This window comes from Lissotriton helveticus, chromosome 7 (assembly GCF_964261635.1).
Source record: "Lissotriton helveticus chromosome 7, aLisHel1.1, whole genome shotgun sequence".
Taxonomy (NCBI): domain Eukaryota; kingdom Metazoa; phylum Chordata; class Amphibia; order Caudata; family Salamandridae; genus Lissotriton; species Lissotriton helveticus.
Genome location: NC_136068.1, coordinates 1,751,050,808 through 1,751,069,103, shown reverse-complemented (window position 1 = coordinate 1,751,069,103; position 18,296 = coordinate 1,751,050,808).

The following is an 18,296-nucleotide window of genomic DNA, read 5'->3' as shown; positions in this document are numbered from 1 at the left end:
AGCAACTTTCCACTCCCCCTGCCCCTTTGGCAACAGAACTGTTCCGGGCTCCCCATCACACTACGGGTTTCTTAGACTCGATCAACTCCACTACACATGCTTGGCATAATATTCTTAAGCACTTTCATTCTGTCTCTTTAAGAGGGCCTACCAATGAGAGCATGCTGCTGAGTGTTACTGTAGGGGGCTTAGCTGATATATTTGATTTAGGCGTCTTGACGCCCTTGGGGCTAAGTCTGCGCAAGATAAGATCCTTTTCATTCATTCAATAATATATACCCCGTCTACCCCTATTGCTTGGTGTAAATGGCTCCCGACACTCACCGCACCAGAAATTATAAGTGCACTTCATTCCCTGGGTCTGGATGCTATTGGTGATTTCTTTGAGATTGGTGTTGGTAGAGATGGTGACAGTTTGTTGCATATCGAGCCCTCGCTGTCTGTTTTAACCACCTTCCATTACTTCCGAGCTCGCAGTGCACTGCAAGAATTGCTCGGAGCGGAATTCCAGGAACACTTAGAGTTACACTCCTTCACAACTTTAGTCTGATCTAGCTCCCCAAAACCTCTGGTATCCCTGATTAATTCTAGAACCACAGAGCTGTGGAGTTACACATACACAAAAGCTAGGCTTAATTGGCAGGCTGACCTGGAGATCATGGTAGATGATGCATGTGGACATATTGTTGTGAGGCCACCAAGCAAATCTCTCTCAATGGCAGGCACCACCTTATACAATTTAAATTTCTTAATAGGACATATCACACACCAGTGCGATTATGCAGCTTTGGGCTACGTGAGACAGATGACTGTGAGAGATGTGGGATTCTGGAGGCTGACTTTATGCATCTCGCTTAGCTGTGCCCCACTATTGCGACCTATTGGCTATAGGTCTAATTGAGTGAGTGAGGGACGATTTATATAGCGCAACTTAGCCCATGGGCATCAAGGCGCATAGAGATGGTATGGCTGTTTGAAAGCGGAGGAGAGGAGCGCCGGCTAAGGGTAGGCTTCTGTGAAAAGCCAGGTCTTCAGTGCCTTTCGAAAATGAAGATAAGAATTTTGGACTTTGAGCTCAGCCGGAAGTGTGTTCCACATTTTTGGGGCGAGGGAGAAAAATGCCCTCCTGCCCCATCTGGATTTGGAGACTCCAGAGACAAAAAGAAAGTTTTTATTGGCCGAGCGAAGTGCCCTACGGAGAGCATAGAGGGACACAAGGGATCTAATGTCTTCAGCACCGGACCCATGCACAGCGCCATGGGTGAGACATAGGACCTTAAACTTTATCCTAGCCTGCATGGGGAGCCAATGTAGATTTTTCCTAATAGAGGAACCTGATGATAGCCTAGGGGCGTGGACAACGAACCTGGCTGCTGCATTCTGCACTATTTGAAGGCGTTGGACCAATCTTTTGTTAATTCCTAAATATAGTTCATTGCAGTAGTCTAACCTAGAGGATATGAAGGCCACCGTGACCTGTTTTCGAGCCTCAGAGGAAAGGTAATGTAGATCTTTCTCAAGATTCTTAGGATCCCACAACAGGTTGAAACCGTCCTGCTGACTTGTTTGTCGAAGGAGAGCGTGGTGTCAAAAATTACACCGAGGTTGCGGGCAGACTGGGAGGGTGTGGGGCAGGCTCCAAGAGAAGAAGGCCACCACTCCATCGACCAGATCTCCTGCTTGCCTCCGAAGATAAGAACTTCTGTTTTCTCCCCGTTTAATTTGAGGAAGTTCTTTATCATCCAACCCGCCACTGCTTCCATGCAGTTCCTGAAATTTCGAGCCGTGATGTTTACAGTTTGCGAAAGGGAGACCATAATCTGGGTGTCATCGGCATAGGATGAGACTTCCAGTCCAAACGATCTTACAAGCCTGGCAAGCGGGGCCACATAGATATTAAAAAGCGTGGGGCTCAGGGACGAACCCTGAGAAACCCCACACTGCACAGGCTTGATAGGGGAGAGAAAGTCACCCAGCTTGACCCTCTGTTTACGATGGACGAGTAATGATGTTAGGAGGCTGAGTGCTGGTCCATCTACTCCTATCTCCCTAAGGCGGATAGCCAAAATAGATGGGGACAGGGAATCGAATGCAGCTGTAAAGTCGAGCAGGACCAGAAGGGTAGTCTGGCCACTGTCGACGTTAGCGCGGATGTTGTTGGTAACCACTGTTAGGGCAGTCTCAGTGCTGTGTGCCCTCCGGAAACCGTGCTGAGAGGAATCCAACAGGCTGGAGTTATCCAAAAAGGCACTCAGGTGGCAGTTTAGATGGGCCTCATGCATTTTCGAGGGGGCAGGAAGTAAGAAGATTGGACAAAAGTTCTTCAAAGTCCCGGGATCTAGGGTGGCCTTCTTTAGGAGGGGCTTAACTATGGCCATTTTCCATGAGGTCGGAAAGACACCTTCGTGAATTGCCAGGTTGATCACTTCCAAAAGTGGAGGGAGCAATACCTCCCTGCACTCTTTGAGAGTCTTCAAAGGACAGGGATCAAGGGGACATCCGGATTTAAGTTTATCCAAAAGCAGGCTCAATTGCTCCAGTGTGAGAGGGGGGAAGCTAGTAAGGTTGCTACCCGGGGCCCTTACCGGTTTTTCAGAAGAGAGTACCACCAAGGCAGGAGAGGCCTCTAAATCTGAACTAAGGGCTTCTAAGCCAGAGTGAATGTCCGTTATCTTAGCGTGACAGAAGGTTGAAATCTGATCACACAATTCTTGGGTTGCTACTATGGGGTCGGGTGACTGGAGGACAGACAAAGAATCAACAACTTTAAACAGTTCCCTAGGGGAGCTGAGGGAGGCAGTCAGTTTGGTAAAATGTGCTTTCTTTTCCGCCAACACCGCAGCTTTATACTCCTTGAGCAGGCTTTTATGTTTATGTTTTTCTTTAGGGTCAGAATGCGACCTCCAGAGTCTCTCTTGCTTCCTGCAGCCCTGCCTTAGCAACCTGAGGGTATTTGAGTACCGGGGTGCTGAGGGTCTCTTCCTGGCGGAATAGTGCTGCTTGATCGGAGCCAGGATGTCTACGGCCCTTGTGATGGTGTTAAAAAGGTCATGGGCAGCTGTGTCAGTATCCTTCGCTGCGGCGGGCATAAGACTGGACATCAGCGGGGCTAGAGACTCGTTGTTTACACCCCTGAAGCTCCTTTTCAGTTCCCACTTGCTGGAATCTACTGTGGGAACAACAGAATAAGGGTGTGTGAATTCAAGTGGAACGACCATGTGATCTGACCAGGACAAGGGGAGGGGGAGACCTATGTCTAACCTGGGGTCGTTGGTAAAGACCCCGTCCAAAGTATGTCCAGCAGAATGGGTGGAACTTCCTACTCCTTGTAGCAGCCCACAAGAGGCCAGGGAATCGAGCAAAGGACGGTATCCGCAGAGTTATTACTTTCCAAATGGAAATTAAAGTCTCCAAGGATAGTCATGTTAGGTCTGTCAATGTATGGTTCCAGAGCTTTCAGTAAATCATACCTGAAAGCAGCCCTGGGTCCCAGGGGCCTATAAATCAGGATACCAGAAAAAGAAACCGTAGGGGAGGAAAGGAGAGTAAAGTACATGGCCTTAAAGGAATCTAAAGGTGTTGGGAGTCCGGCATCTTATAGTAGTTTTAAGTGCAGTCACACAAGAAAACCTTTGGCCCTAACCCGCTGTTAGCCCTGCTTGGCTATGCCAAGAAACTGCAATAACCAATCAGGCGTTTGATCGATATGGCCCTAACAATCGCTAAGTGCGTCGTTGCAATACACTGGTCGCGTGGTCCTCCTCCCACCTTGGCACAATGGTCCTCTAGAAACATGTTGTATTGTAATACTCAAACTGAAGTGTATAGTGAATTGTTGCCTCCCAGGAATCGCCCTAAAAACTTTTGGAGTCTGTACACCACTTATGTGACATCTCGAGCTCAAGAGAATCCTTCCCCACCTACTGAAATCAAGACACCTGTGGTGGGCTGGATGCCTGGATTTGGGATGATGTGTCTTCATTATTCAAATGTTTCTTTTATTTTTGACCTTTCTGAAATTAGTATAGGTTCACCTAATTGAGATTCTATATGTTTAAATTTGGACTCTGTTCTCATTGCTTGTTCTTATTTCATCAGACTGGATATAGTATGTTTGAATTGTGTATTTTTATTTTTATCGTCTTGAGCGACATTGTATGTGTATATGATTTTTCTTTTTGTGTTGTATTAATGAACATGGAAAATAAAATAATTAAAAAACATGATATTATGTCAGTTATTATCTACATTATTTGGTTTTCATTCAGAATAAGAAGTTACCTCTGTTTGAGATTTCTACTGGTGAACTGTTATCCACCAAAGTTTATTTTTCTTTCGAGTTAACTTGTTTGCAGAGCTGGAAGAAGAAAGAAGGCTGAGTGTGGGGGGAGACTTTATACCTTGTTAGAATGTTCTTTGAAGCTCTATATATTCTTTAATTGTTGCTTCTGTGATCTGAAAAAATAGGAGATTTGCATAATCTTATCCTCTGTGTCTTTAATGAAATCCAGATTTCCGGCTGGAAATCTGATTTTCATCTAAGGGCCTGCCTGGTAAAGACTGCGTCTGATGCGCTTTCTAGGACTACAACTCTGAGGAATTTGCCATGTATCATGAAGGAGTACGGAGTGGACACTCTGCAACTATAGGTTAACAAAGCTTAACTGACCCTTTTCCAGCCCGAGTCCCCATCCTGGAGTGCGTCCAGCGGAGTTTTAATGGTTTTATAAGTGCATTGTGGGAAATGAAGTCCAGGCCTGCCAAAGACAACCTAGGAGATTTCAGACCCTTGGATTTTTATGTTGGACACTTCGAAATCACCAGCAGAACTTCTAGAAAGACCTCCAGAAGTTTGGGAAAGTTTGGGAAACTTTTTAGAAAAAGCTCCAAGAGCTGACTGACCAAACCGCGAGAGACAAGCCGGCAACCTTCAACTGCGACCCTACCCAGATTCCAGATTTGTCCTGCTGAAGAGCTCCTGAGGTCTGACTTCCAGGGTTTGATGGGGTGCTCCCTGAAAGTCAAGCCGGCGAACCCTCTCTAAATGCAGACTGGTGGAGAACAGTGAGGGCCCTTGGTGGAAAAAGCTCCAGAAAAGATTCTAAGTCTGAACTTAAAATTTTGACTGAGGCCTGCCACGGGGGGTATCCGAGCTGCGCCACATCATGGTCTGCCTCAAACTTTGACTTTGTCTAAGTCAAGCGCAACCAAATGTCCATATCTCCAGTTCCCTACATTTGATTTTCATATTTCCTATTTTTATGAATTAGTGTGGGATTTTTATTGTGTGTTGTGTCTTATGTATATACTGTATTGGCGTATTTAACTGCTTTACATTCCTGTCTCCTATATTAAGCCTATTTGCTCGGTGTCAGCTTCCAAAAGTTGAGCAAGGGACTCATTTATAGAGAACATATTTAAGACCCATTACCATGTTGGCCTTGTTGCTGGTGTTAGGAGCCTATCTACCACTCCCTATAGCCTACATTAAATAACGTACCCAGAGGTGATGTGGCCTGGTGACTAAAGCTGTCGACTTTGGAATATGAAGTCCCCAGTATTGAATCGTGGCTTTGGAGCCGCTACTTGTGATTCTAGGCAAATCAATTCATCTTCCCGTGCCTACAATGAAAACAATATTTACCATTGGTGGGGCCTGTTGTAAAGCGCTGTAGTGCCCTTTTGCCAGGTTTCTGCTATTAGAAAGGACGTACCATGAACACTACAATCCGAAGAAGCTCTATCTGGAAACCCATCCTCCTTTTTACAGTGTGCACAGTGAGGAATCATTTACTAAGCTGATGGCCCATGTTCAGGACCTTACCACAGGTGAAGATTCTGTGCTGGCAGGAAAGATGTGCAACTCCGCCCACTATTTCTTAATTGACTCAATGTAATCAGAAGTGATAAATGCATTCTCATGGAGTTAAATCCCTTTATTTGCAGACTCTGTCCCATGCATGCATTCTGCTATTAATGCATAGCGGAACAGATAACGTGTTGCCTTGCTGTGCCATGCCACTAACTAATTATCTGCTCCTTCTCCTTGTGAAGTAATCAAAAGTGAGGCTGCTAGGAGGCGCTAGATCCTATCTTACTTTAGATGCATTAATACTTTTAACCAAGAGGTAGTACTGCAGAAGGTGAAAAGGGAAAGCTGTACTAGGTACAGATAAGTGTTTGAAATATTTGTACAGAAAGTGCATATTTTATTCTGGACATGGCAAGTACTTAGGTACACCCCAGATTGGCTGTTGATGTACCCTTGTTATTCCCTATACATGGTTCTGAGGTACCCAGGGCATAGGTACTTCAGGGGTCCCCGTGGGTTGAATCATGTATTATGCCACCCATAGGGGACCGCAAACAATGTTGGAGGTATTATCCCATGCACTGTAAAGCAACTCCAGGAGGCCCTCAGTGCTCCTAGTTCCAGTTTTCTAGACCCGGACAGCATGCTATGGCTGCTGCTGACCAGAGACATAATTTCCCCTCCTACTGCTGAGCCAAGCTCGAGCAGGGAAGGCAGGACAATAGTTTTCCTGTCACAGGGAGGTGTAATCACCTCCCAGACAGGAGTGTATTGGGAGAGGGTGGGGCCGCGTTCCAACGCCACTAGATGGCTTTGAAGGGCACATTTGGTACTCTCCTTGCAAACTCTAGTTGGAATCAGTTCAGGGAGCAGTTGACTCCCGTTCTGGTGTGAAATTGGACAAAGGGCATGGGAGTATCCTCCCTACTGTTCAGCCCTTCCTGTGGGAGGGATCCCTGAATTGTTCCAATCCTTTCCTTAGGGTACTTAAGGACATAACTGTGGGCAGTACCTTAGATTCTCCATGGGACAATATACAGACCCAAAAACACCTACAGCCTGATTCATCATTCTCCCGTTTTGCGAGCGCCTAATAGCGATTCATAAGGAATCGCTATTAAGGACTTGCAAAACGGGATTCATGTAGAAATTGCATAAAGAAATGCGATTCCTACACATTCCTTATTTGCGATTAGCAAATTGCTAATCGCAAATAAGGAATAACTCCCCATTCATTCCTATGGTCCAAAAGGCCCATAGGAATGAATGGGGAGTATTCCTTATTTGCGATTAGCAATTAGCTAATCGCAAATAAGATAGCGATTTAAAGGGTGCCAGGGGTGTCCAAAGGACACCCTGTAGCACCCCTTAAATGCAAATTGAAACAGGTGTTGCGCACACACATGTCCAAAGGACATGTGTGTGTGTGCAACATGCAACTTAGAAAAATGCTTTTAAAAGCATTTTTCCAAGTTTTCGCTATTTACCACGAGGTTTGACCTCGCGGTAAATAGCGGGCCGAAATTGCGAATTCGCAATTTTTAAATGGATGATGAATTGCATTTAAGGAATCTCAAATAGAGATTCCTTAAATGTAATTCCTCGCAAAATAGCGAAATCGCTATTACCGATTTTTGCATTTGGGATGATGAATCCCAAATGCAAAAATAGCGCTCGCAAAGGGCCAGATTCTCAGAATCTGGCCCTTTGCGAGCCGATTTCGGCTTGATGAATCAGGCTGCTAATCTTCAACCGTCTGGCCAATTTGGACTTCGCTGGACCTTGCTTTCAATCAATCAATAAGGGGGTTTAAAGCATGCTACTCACCTCTAAGGGTCTCAAGGGCACTGGGGCAGCCAAAAAGCGGGTCTTGAGGCTCTTCTTATAGGTGTGCAGAGTAGGGGAGCTGCGACTGCAACCGGGAAGACTCCTGCTGCTCCTGGTCTTGTTGTCCTGTCAGTCTTCTGCCTCATCTGGGCCTGTGTTCCATACAGGTTCTTCTACAGGCCTGTGGACATCCAAGACACCAAAAGGAATCTCCCTTGAAGTGATGGAGTCACTTCCCTGCAACAAAGCTGACCGGTCTGCTGTTCCTGACCTAAGACTCCAAAAGGTTCAACAACACAGATGGTGATTCTGCAACTCCCTCGAGGCCTGCACTGTCTTCACTGCAAGTTTGAAGCCAGTATCCCTTGTCTAAACTGCTGGAGCAGTACCCCTGTGCACTTACCTCTACTTGCTGTTGCAAAGACTTGTTGACACTCTTCACCAGAGATCTTTGGGCTCCAAGAAGCTCCAGCCTCAAGCATCTCCTCCTAAGATCTTCACCTGCACCGCATCCTCTGCACTGTGGGCCTTCATCATTTGGTGAGCTGCTCAAGGTCCTCCTACGACTCCTGCGCCTTCGGCCTGTGGATCATCTTGAGTGTCTTCTTTGGCTCCAGTGGGCTTCCCTACTTACTTGGGCCTGCTCTGACTTACCTGCTCATAGTGAGTCACATGGACCTTGCTGGTCCTGACACCACATGGTTTTCACTTGCGAAGTTTATTGCCATTACCAAGGCCTGTTGATGCTCTCTGCTGACACTGACACCCTGGCTCTTGACATCCGACGTGGGACAGCACGAAAACAATTCCTGATCTTTTACAGCATCACCATGTCCACACAGCTGGAGCTCCAAGGGCACCATTTACTCTCCTGCATCCCGACATCAGTGGGCATTCATCTTCTGTGCCTCCTGGCAACTTCTGAGTGGCATAGACTATGTCCCCTCTGCTTGCAGGTACCTCTCATTTTAAATCCACCTTGGGTTCCACCTGACTCTCTCACCTACATCGCTAGCAGTATCTTCACTGATATTCCCCATTGTGGTCAACGGAATTTTCCAACATCTCTTCGCACCTATACACCAGCTTTCCTGGTGTAGGTACCCTGGATCCCGCAGTATCTATGGGTTCACGGCTCATCTACATCTTTTGGGTCCAGTTTGGACTTAGGTCATGGTTCACATTCCACTTTAGTAATATGTGGTTTGGTCTCCCTGAAGACCACTTTGTATTTGTGCTACTTACGTTTTCTATTACCAAACTATTGTGTGTATTGTGGGTATATCTCCATGTAGGAGATATTGCAATGTGTTAGGGATTGTTTAGAATAAATACATATTTTTATAACTACACTGTGTTGTTCTTTTTCACTTAACCTGTCCTACACTATACGATTATTACTGGTAAAAAAAAGCTGCTTTACACTCGTTCTGGGCTAAACCTGAAGGCTGCTTTCCACAGCTACCACTTAGCTTTCTGAGGATGTCTAAGACCACTAAATCATCATAAGGGTTGTCTGGATTAGTGCACAGTGCTACACTTATATAAGTGAGCACCATATACTAAGCCAGCCTCCAACACACACTTTTTTAATATTCTAAAAGAGCTTGACTATCAAGCAGCATGCATTGCACAATCATTAGAAACAGGAGGAAATTATGCATTACAACTATAGATGAGAATATTAGCCATGTTCTCAGCCCCTGAACACCAAGATGTTAGTTTCGTTTCGATTTGTACTGTCATAATTTTTTGTGAGTTCCAGCATTTACAACATCCACTCATCTCTTTCCCACTGAAATCAGAAACGGCTTCCCATCAGGTCGATGATTCTCTGCATAAGGTCTGCAGATACTTAATCCATGACTGCTGTGAAACAAGATCTTTGAATCCTGTGCACATACAACATTTTCCATTCCTAATGTATGAGAAAGGGTTGATAAGGTTCTGCCAATTGGCATCGCACAGAAACACCTAAATTACTGTGTGTTTACGTCTTCAGGCCTAAAAAGTTATCCGAAAAAAAGCATATTAGAGCAATTGTGAGTCACTGAGGGTTTTTATGCCAGGAGAAGATACTGTCCCTTTCTTTTACCCTGAATGCACCCAATAAAACCCAGTGGTTTACCAAGCACAAATGAAAAATAAAAGTGGAAAATGCACAGTAAAAGGTCTAGAAAGAAGGAAACAAATTCAGAAATGGGCACAGTGAATCAGAGAAGTGTGAGGTTACCTCTATTCAGGACCTAGAAACTCACAATGCCATGTAATAGAGGGATATTGGCAGAGCGCTAATTCATGCCCCGTTGTCTACATCTCTAACTGCCAGTCATTTCTTATTCACTTCCTAAGTCCATATTTTGTTTGCATTGACGTCTATTGGCCTCGTGTTTATTTGGCATCCTGTGGATGTAAAAAAAATAAAATGGTGTGAAGAATAACCCAATAATAATAGGATTAGCATCTGAGAACTGTTTCCTTTGCGCAATGTGGTTATACATCCAGCCTTGCACCCCCATTCTTGTTACAAACACTTACCTTGTACTTCACCCCCCTTTTTGTGCAGAGACATCACCACTTTGCAGCTCGTGTTGTGAAACATATTGCTAAATGCAATGTTTTCAATATTAAAATAAGAAACAGAAGAAATAAAACATACTTCCTTGTTTGCAAGTAAACACGAGGCACAAGTCCTAAACGCGCGCTGGTGTTCCGCCCACAGAAATACTTAGGGGCTTATTTATGAGCCCTTGCGTCCCTTTTGCGCCACCGGTGTGTCACTTTTTGTGACGCACCAGCAGAGTAAAAAATGGACCATGTTGTGTCATATTTACACAGTGACGCATCTAGGTAGATGCGTCACTTTGTAAACCACTGCGCCAAATTATACCTACGCAAGGTATAATGTATGCAGGGTGGGCATTCCGATGCAAGAAATGGTTGTAGAAGTGATGCAGTGAAATCTATGAGATTTCATGGCATCACTTCTAAGACAAAATGTGTCAATATCATATGTCTGCCTCACAGCAGGGGTGAGACTGACGCAGGCACATTTGAAATGGGGCTTGCCCATGTGAAAGGACCCATTGCTGGAGTTGCGTCACTTTTGTGACACACTCCAGCAATGCTTCATTTTTGCACCTACATATACATCAGAAATACGACGTATATGTAACTCCTTGCGACATGATGCGTCATACTGTAAATATGATGCATCATTGGTGTCGCAAGGAGGGTGCAATGAAAAGTGACGCATCGCTGTTTTCTTGCAGCGATGCGTCATTTTTCATAAATGAGGCCCTTAGTCCTGGAGAGCAGAGCTGTTCGAGCAAAGCCCGCATCCCACCCTAAAAGCCGCCACAGTGCGCGTCGCTGCTCGCTCCCACTGCAATATTACCTGGGAGTGAGCTTTTGAAAAAAGGTGGGATATGCATTAGCCATTTGCAGGCTACGATTTTTTAGGGACACATACAAAAGCCAATCCAAAGAGTGGGAGGAGTCAGACCCCACAAAGTACCTACAACAGATCGCCTGAGAGCATAATGTCTAGGCTCGAACTAACAAACATTTGCAGTGCAAATAGCTGAAAGGTTGACCTGTTGGTGTCGCAAATAATAAAGCAACCCCAATAGCTCAAACTTTCAGTAATGCAAGACCTATTGCATTGCAAATGCATGTCATCCTTTCATCCCTCCTTTGTCTCTCCTTTCCTATCTTCCACTTCTTCTTTTGTCTCTTTTTTTGCATTTCTCACTTTTGCTATGGTTCAAAGAATGGTGATGGAAAAAAAGTCCTGATCCGCCAAAATAGTTGAGGATAAAAAAGGAGTAATGGCACTCAGAGTATTTGTGGTAAAGGCCACAAGCAGAGCTCACAATATTTATGAACCTTTGGTTTTAGCTGCACAGCCTAAACGTCCCTTACAGCATCCTGCTCTAACCCATTCTCATCCCTAAAAATCAGGACCCACGACTTCAAACTCTAAGGACCTGACTTGCCAACAGTTTATGCGGTTCCTGAGAGACGTAAAGTCATTCAAAGTGCTGCAAAGCAATGCATAGTTATTCACTGTACAGGCAGTATGTTGTATTGCAAAGGGGCCCTTTTTACGTTCCATAAGTGCTTTGCATCACTTTGAGTCAAGGGTAAACAGGAGTCACAATGCCAACACATTGGGTCCAGATTCACAAACATTGTGGCTGTGTGTGTGTCAGAAGTGACAGAACCCAGTGTTATTTTTTTTTGTTTGGTATTTATTTATCTACATAAAACTTATTTTGTGTATTAAAGTTGCCTGAATATAATGCAAATGAGCGTAAAGTGCTGTTTTGCATTACTCAGCATCAAGGGGGTGCTACGTGGGTGGTACATGGGCATTACCATGCAGCCCACTATGCTTTTTGATGCAAAATCCTATCTACTAACAGTAGTAAAAAGGGTTTTGTTCCAAAAAATAACACTGCTTGGAAGCAGGAACTAAAAAGGAGAAATGCTTTTATGTCTCCTAACGCTTCCCAATTTGCATGTGTGCTGCACTATACAGAACACATTCAACAGGGGAAACATTTTAAAGTTAGTCTAAGCATACCATTTCGTACTGGAAGGGAAGCCTTACAGTGAAGATCCTATGTTAGACTCACGCACACGCCCTTGCACTATGGCGCAACGGTGTACGCGTGGCGCTCGACAGCACAATTCTACACCTGCGCATGGAAGATGGGAGGAGAGAGCCATCTCTATGTATCTATGCGCTCTCCTGCTCCGTCCCTGTCACGTAATGCAGTGCAGCACTTCTGGGTGCTGCGCTGAGTTGTGTGTAACTTTTGTAAATCTGAGTCATTGTTTTTGACACAGAGCCTGATTTATGGGGATAGTCAGGCTGCTTTGCATAAAAAACTAGCACCTCCTTGAAGTAGGTGCCAATAAGGAGATTTCTTTTCAGTTTTCATGACAACCTGCACACAGCATACATCCTGTGCGTCATCTAGTTTAGGAATTTGAACTAGAGGGATGTCAAATCAAAATTAACTTTATTCGGTTTTCAATCAGAAAGCCATAAAAGTACAGTAGTAAAACATTAATTTCATAACATGTTAAAATTGAACGTTATTAAAAAAAAAAAAAAAAAAAGGACAGTACGTTTTCTGAGGTCCATGATTTTATGTGTCTCTGTGATTTTTATAGGTTCGTGCGATGCCTGAGGCACAACTTTAGATAGTGTGCCACAGGTTTTGACACCAAACTGTTTTCCAGAAACTGCAACGCCAAAAGAGCAGGGCGGCATCTTCTGATCTTCATTACATTTAAAATTGGTAAAATCCACTTTTTACGCAATGGGGTATAAAATTTACAAAAGAAAACAACGTGAATTGTGGACTGAGGGGAAATAAGATCACAGGGGCATGGTATCGAATTATGTGTCCATACATTCTGGGTGGGGAATAAAACCATGATGTGAAAGAGGTTGAACCTAAAACGGGTAAGAAGAAGTCTTTCGAAGTGTGTTAGGTCATGTTGCAGATACGGTTGGATTGATGGAACCAGTTGTATCATTAAACAGTGTTGGACTGATGTCTTACTTATTTCAGTCATTATTCTCAGTTGGGTCAGATAGGACAGACATAGCTTTTTTAGATCCTTTTTTGTTATGTCTGTTACTGACTGTGGTTCATCAAAGAACCTCGAAAAGCCAATATCTGTGAGGAAAGATTTTACGTAACATAACCATTTTATCTTCTTCATGTGGTCTAGATTCATGCAGTCCTCAATAATTGCTCTCGTGAGGTGGCATTCATCAGTGGCCCATATTCTTCGCCACAACATTATGGGTTGGATCTTAATGATATCGGTGATATGATCCAGTCCGAGTTCTAGGTGGCAGCCAAAGGTAGTTGTACTCTTTGGGACTGCTAATAAGAATTTTAAGAATGCATTTTCCACTGTTTGTATATGTTCGACGTTTGCTATTCCCCATACTCCTGCTCCAAAGATCGCCGTGCTAATGCATTTTGCATTATAGATCTTAATCATCTCAGCCAGGGGTCTTTTTCCTAGGCGGAGAGAGAATGCTTTTAATGCGCCGGCTGTTTTAACTAGCGACAGCTTACGTGAGTTAATAGCTTCTTTCCATTTAAACTCTTCGTCAATAGTAGAGGGATGTTCTTCCAGTACAAACGTTATGGTAGAGAGTACACACTCAGCTCGGAGAGGCTGTAAGTCACGGAGGGCACCCTGTCAGTGCAGTGGTTGACAGCAGAATCAATAGATATGGCTTTGTGGTGTGTGTACCCCCTTTTGTAATGGAGCATGCAAACGTAGTTGCTGGGCTTTGTTGCTTTAAAAATGTGAAAATCTGCTCCTAAAGCCTTCCTCCCTCCATTAAATACCGAACATTTACAGCAAGTCTACTTATTTCCTCCCTCTTACTTATTTCTGAATCTCTTTCAACCTATGGTGACCAAATCTTGAGAACCAAAACCGGGACATTTTGCAAAAATAGAAGAAGGTCTGCAATTTTACGTCAAAGGAGTGGCGCAAAATGACAGCTCTCCTCAATATAGGAACACAAAAGAGGCATTAAGAAAATAATTAAAAGGTCATTTCTAAAACCAGCATCATACTAGTTAATTAAATTGCTTATTTATAACAGTTGCTAACTAGTACAGCTTTAGAACTCCCAAAAAAGTGAATCTCATGTTTCCAGTCGACCCCCTCTAAAAAACATGACATAAGCCAAAATTGCCGCAATCTACAGGGACAGCTGGTGGAAATCTAGGATGGCTGGTCACCCTACTTCAGCCTGCTGGACAGCCTGTGCACTCCAGTTATTTTAATCGGTGCTCTCTCATTTCACTTTTCTTTACACATCATTAAATACATGCTTCCAAAACACTTCACCCAACTTAGGGGCTCATTAGGATGGCGGACGGAAACGGGTACCGTCCGCCATGGTCGCGGCAAAATCACTCCTGCCCGCACCGCGGAGAATCCGCGGTTACGATTAGGATATTCTGGTCAAAAACTCCGACCGCGGCGGACGGATCACATCAAACACCGTCCGTGGCAGACGGAACACATCTAACACCGTCCGCGGCGGACGGAACCAAAAGAACACCCACCGCCACAGACGGACATGACCGCGGGAACAGGCCCAACCGCCGCCATACCTGCGGAGGGTCCGTACGCGTGATTAGGATAATGCCGCCATTCCAATGGAACTCACCGCCGTCCTCCTCCGCCGCGGAAACAATACCTCCGAAAACGGACCATGACAGCGGAAGGACCACACAAACACCATCCCTGCCGTCAAACCGATTACAAAATGGCAGACGGAAGTAAATAGAAAATACATTAAACAGAACACCCAACCACCTGAAACACCCACCCCCAGCAACTACACGCCCCAGTGACACCCCCCCAAGCTCCGAAAAATGCACCTAAATCACCACACCCACAGAACACCTGATTGCCAACAACCATTGGGACACCACCACCACACAGAGTATAAAATGAATCCCTCCCACTACCACAGTCCTTTGTATCACAGCATAGCTGCAAGCAAGAGCCACATTACCACGAACAGCAGACACACACAAACACACATACAACCTGCTCACAAACACACACACCACACAAACCAACACAACACCATCCCTACACACCACACACCTGCACATCCCAACCCACCACACCAACACCGTGCACATCACACACTATGGCACCAAAGAAAAATCCAAAATTCACTGACACTAAGTTGAAGGTCATGGTGGATGAAATCAGCCGTGTCGAACCACAGCTCTTCGGCAACCTAGTCCAGCAGACAACCTTGGCAACCAAAAACCACATGTGGGACAGGATAGTGACCAGAGTGAATGCGTCAGGGACCGTGCCACGCACCAAACACAACATCCAGAGGCAGTGGCACGACCTCAAGGCAAGGGTGAAAGGCATCAGGGCGAAGAAACACCTGCGGGCACACCACACTGGCGGCGGCACTCCCCCGGAGCCCTTACCATTTGCTGAATGGGAGGAGAATGTGCTGGGCATACTGCACCCTGAGAGCCTGGAAGGAATCGAGGAGGAAGAAGAGGCTGGTAAGTACAAACAAATGACCACGATCACACTGCCATGGTCTGCCATGCACAACTGCCAACACACATCTCCCTGGCCCCAATCCATGCATGTGGACCACACAGTCACCCAAATGTGAAGTCCTGGCCACAAATGCACCCACCATGACCAAACGCAAATGTTGCCTCCTATGTTCCCAGGCTTGTCAAAGCAGCCAGTACCACAACTCCCAACAGGCCCCCATGTCCAAAGGGAGGGTGGCGGTGGGTGGGGGGTGTGAGAGACCAGCACTACAACTCCCAACATGCCCCATGTCCACAGGGAGGGTGGCGGTGGGTGGGGGGTGTGAGAGACCAGCACTACAACTCCCAACAGGCCCCCATGTCCACAGGGAGGGTGGCAGTGGGTGGGGGGTGAGAGAGACCAGCACTACAACTCCCAACAGGCCCCCATGTCCACAGGGAGGGATGGCGGTGCGTGGGGGGTGAGAGAGACCAGCACTACAACTCCCAAAAGGCCCCCATGTACACAGGGAGGGTGGCGGTGGGTGGGGGGGGAGTGCGTGGGGTGTGTGAGAGAGGAAATTTATTAGTAATGTTGTTACCAAAAACATGTCATGTCAACAGCATTGATCATGAGAATCTTGTCCCTCAGGTGATCGCAACTTGACTGGTGAAAGCAGCAACCGCCAGCACCAGTCACCCCCCACACAGCACGGACTCTCTGGGGACGAGCCGATTGCCAGCTCAGACGCAGAGGACGATGCGGGACAAAGCAGACTTCCAGGGCCATCAGGCTCCCAGGACATCACTGCCTCCACCACCTCGGCCTGTGTCACCACACCTTTACCTGCCATAGTGAGCTGTGCAGCCACCTCCACCACCACCACCACCACCACTCCTGCCTGTGCCACCCTGCCTGATCCATCAGTCGATGATGGACCATCAACATCCCAGGCAAGCAGGGAGAGTGGACGTGAGAGGACACAGGTAGGGGAACAGCACCCAACCAGGAGTGCAGTTGACCGGCGAGGTGGGGAAGGACACCCACCCCATCCAGGCACCGAAACCCTGGAAGCCATTGCAAGAGTCAATGCCTCCTATCAGCGGGTGCAGGAACAGTCTGATCGGGCCCACCAAGACTCACAAGAGAACAGCAATCTGTTGCGGTCCATTGATACCCTCATAGGGCAAATTGTGGACCTCATGGGCCAGCAAACTGCTCTGTGGAGGGACTGGCTATCCTGCGCCACACCGCCCCCCCTCACCCTAGTGCCCAGCGGGACCGCTCCCCAACACCACCGCCACCCACACCTGAGCCCACGGACAGGGAGGTGGCCCCTGACCAACCTGCCCCCACAGCTGTCTCCGCTCCGGCTCCAAGACGGAGGGGCCGTCCGAGGCTGGATGCAGGTGAGAGCAGTGGTGTTGCTTCATCTACCAGCTCTAAGAGGGGGCGCCAATGACTTCACCCTTGTCTGAGCCTGCCATTCACCCTGAAAACTATCCTGTCCCACAATGCCAACCATTGCCACACGTCTGTTGGACTAGCTGGACATCACACATTGTGGTGTCCCCACAGTGTTTTCATCTGCCATGACCTTCAACTCTCACTCCCCCACCAACACTTCTTTGTAAATATGCACCAACATCAATCCTCAACCTGTAAATAAACATCACGTAAACACTCAATGATGTGTGGCCTCCATGTTTTAATCACATGATTGTCTCAGAATGTAACGTTACCAGGTGCAGGGATCAACGTTGTTGAGAATCATGCCTCTGTGGGAGTGACTTTGGGATAATGAGAGAACAACAAACACAGGCCAGGAAAGAGATTCACACCCATCACAACACACTGTACTGCAACATCCCACAAACAACACTCATCACCAAGTTAGTGGATCACAGGACACACATCAGGGAGCATAGCATGTACCCCATCTAACACACACATTTGCAAACAGAACATACCAGAACAGGCAGCATAGACACACCACATCCACACTCCACCACCAAACATACATCACGCATTGTCTGGCTGTACAAGCGGTAGTTACTCACATTCAAAGGAAATAGCGAGCAATGAGCTGACGCCTCTGGTCCACACCTTCTTCCTCCCCACTATCCTCATCAGTCGACATGGGTGGGATGGGAGGCCGAGCAACCTGTTGGTCTTCAGGGTCCATGATCAGTTCAATGTTATTGCGCACGGCCAGGTTGTGGAGCATGCAGCAGGCAATCACGATTTTGCATACTTTGCCTGGTGAGTATGGCAGGGCCCCTCCGGTTTTGTCAAGGCAGCGAAACCTAGACTTCAGCAGTCCAAAAGTACGTTCTATCACTCGACGTGTCCTCCCATGGGCATCATTATAACGCTATTCACCAGGGGTAGTAGGATTCCTGATGGGGCTCAGCAGCCACGGCCTGTTTGGGTACGCAGAGTGGCCTAGGTGGTGTGATGACAGACACAAATTTCATTACCAGGATTTGTGGAAACACCATGGCACACATACAACACAATTGTCCTCACAACACACTGATAACACAATTGTCCTTTCAGCACACTGACCTACAAGCCACGCACG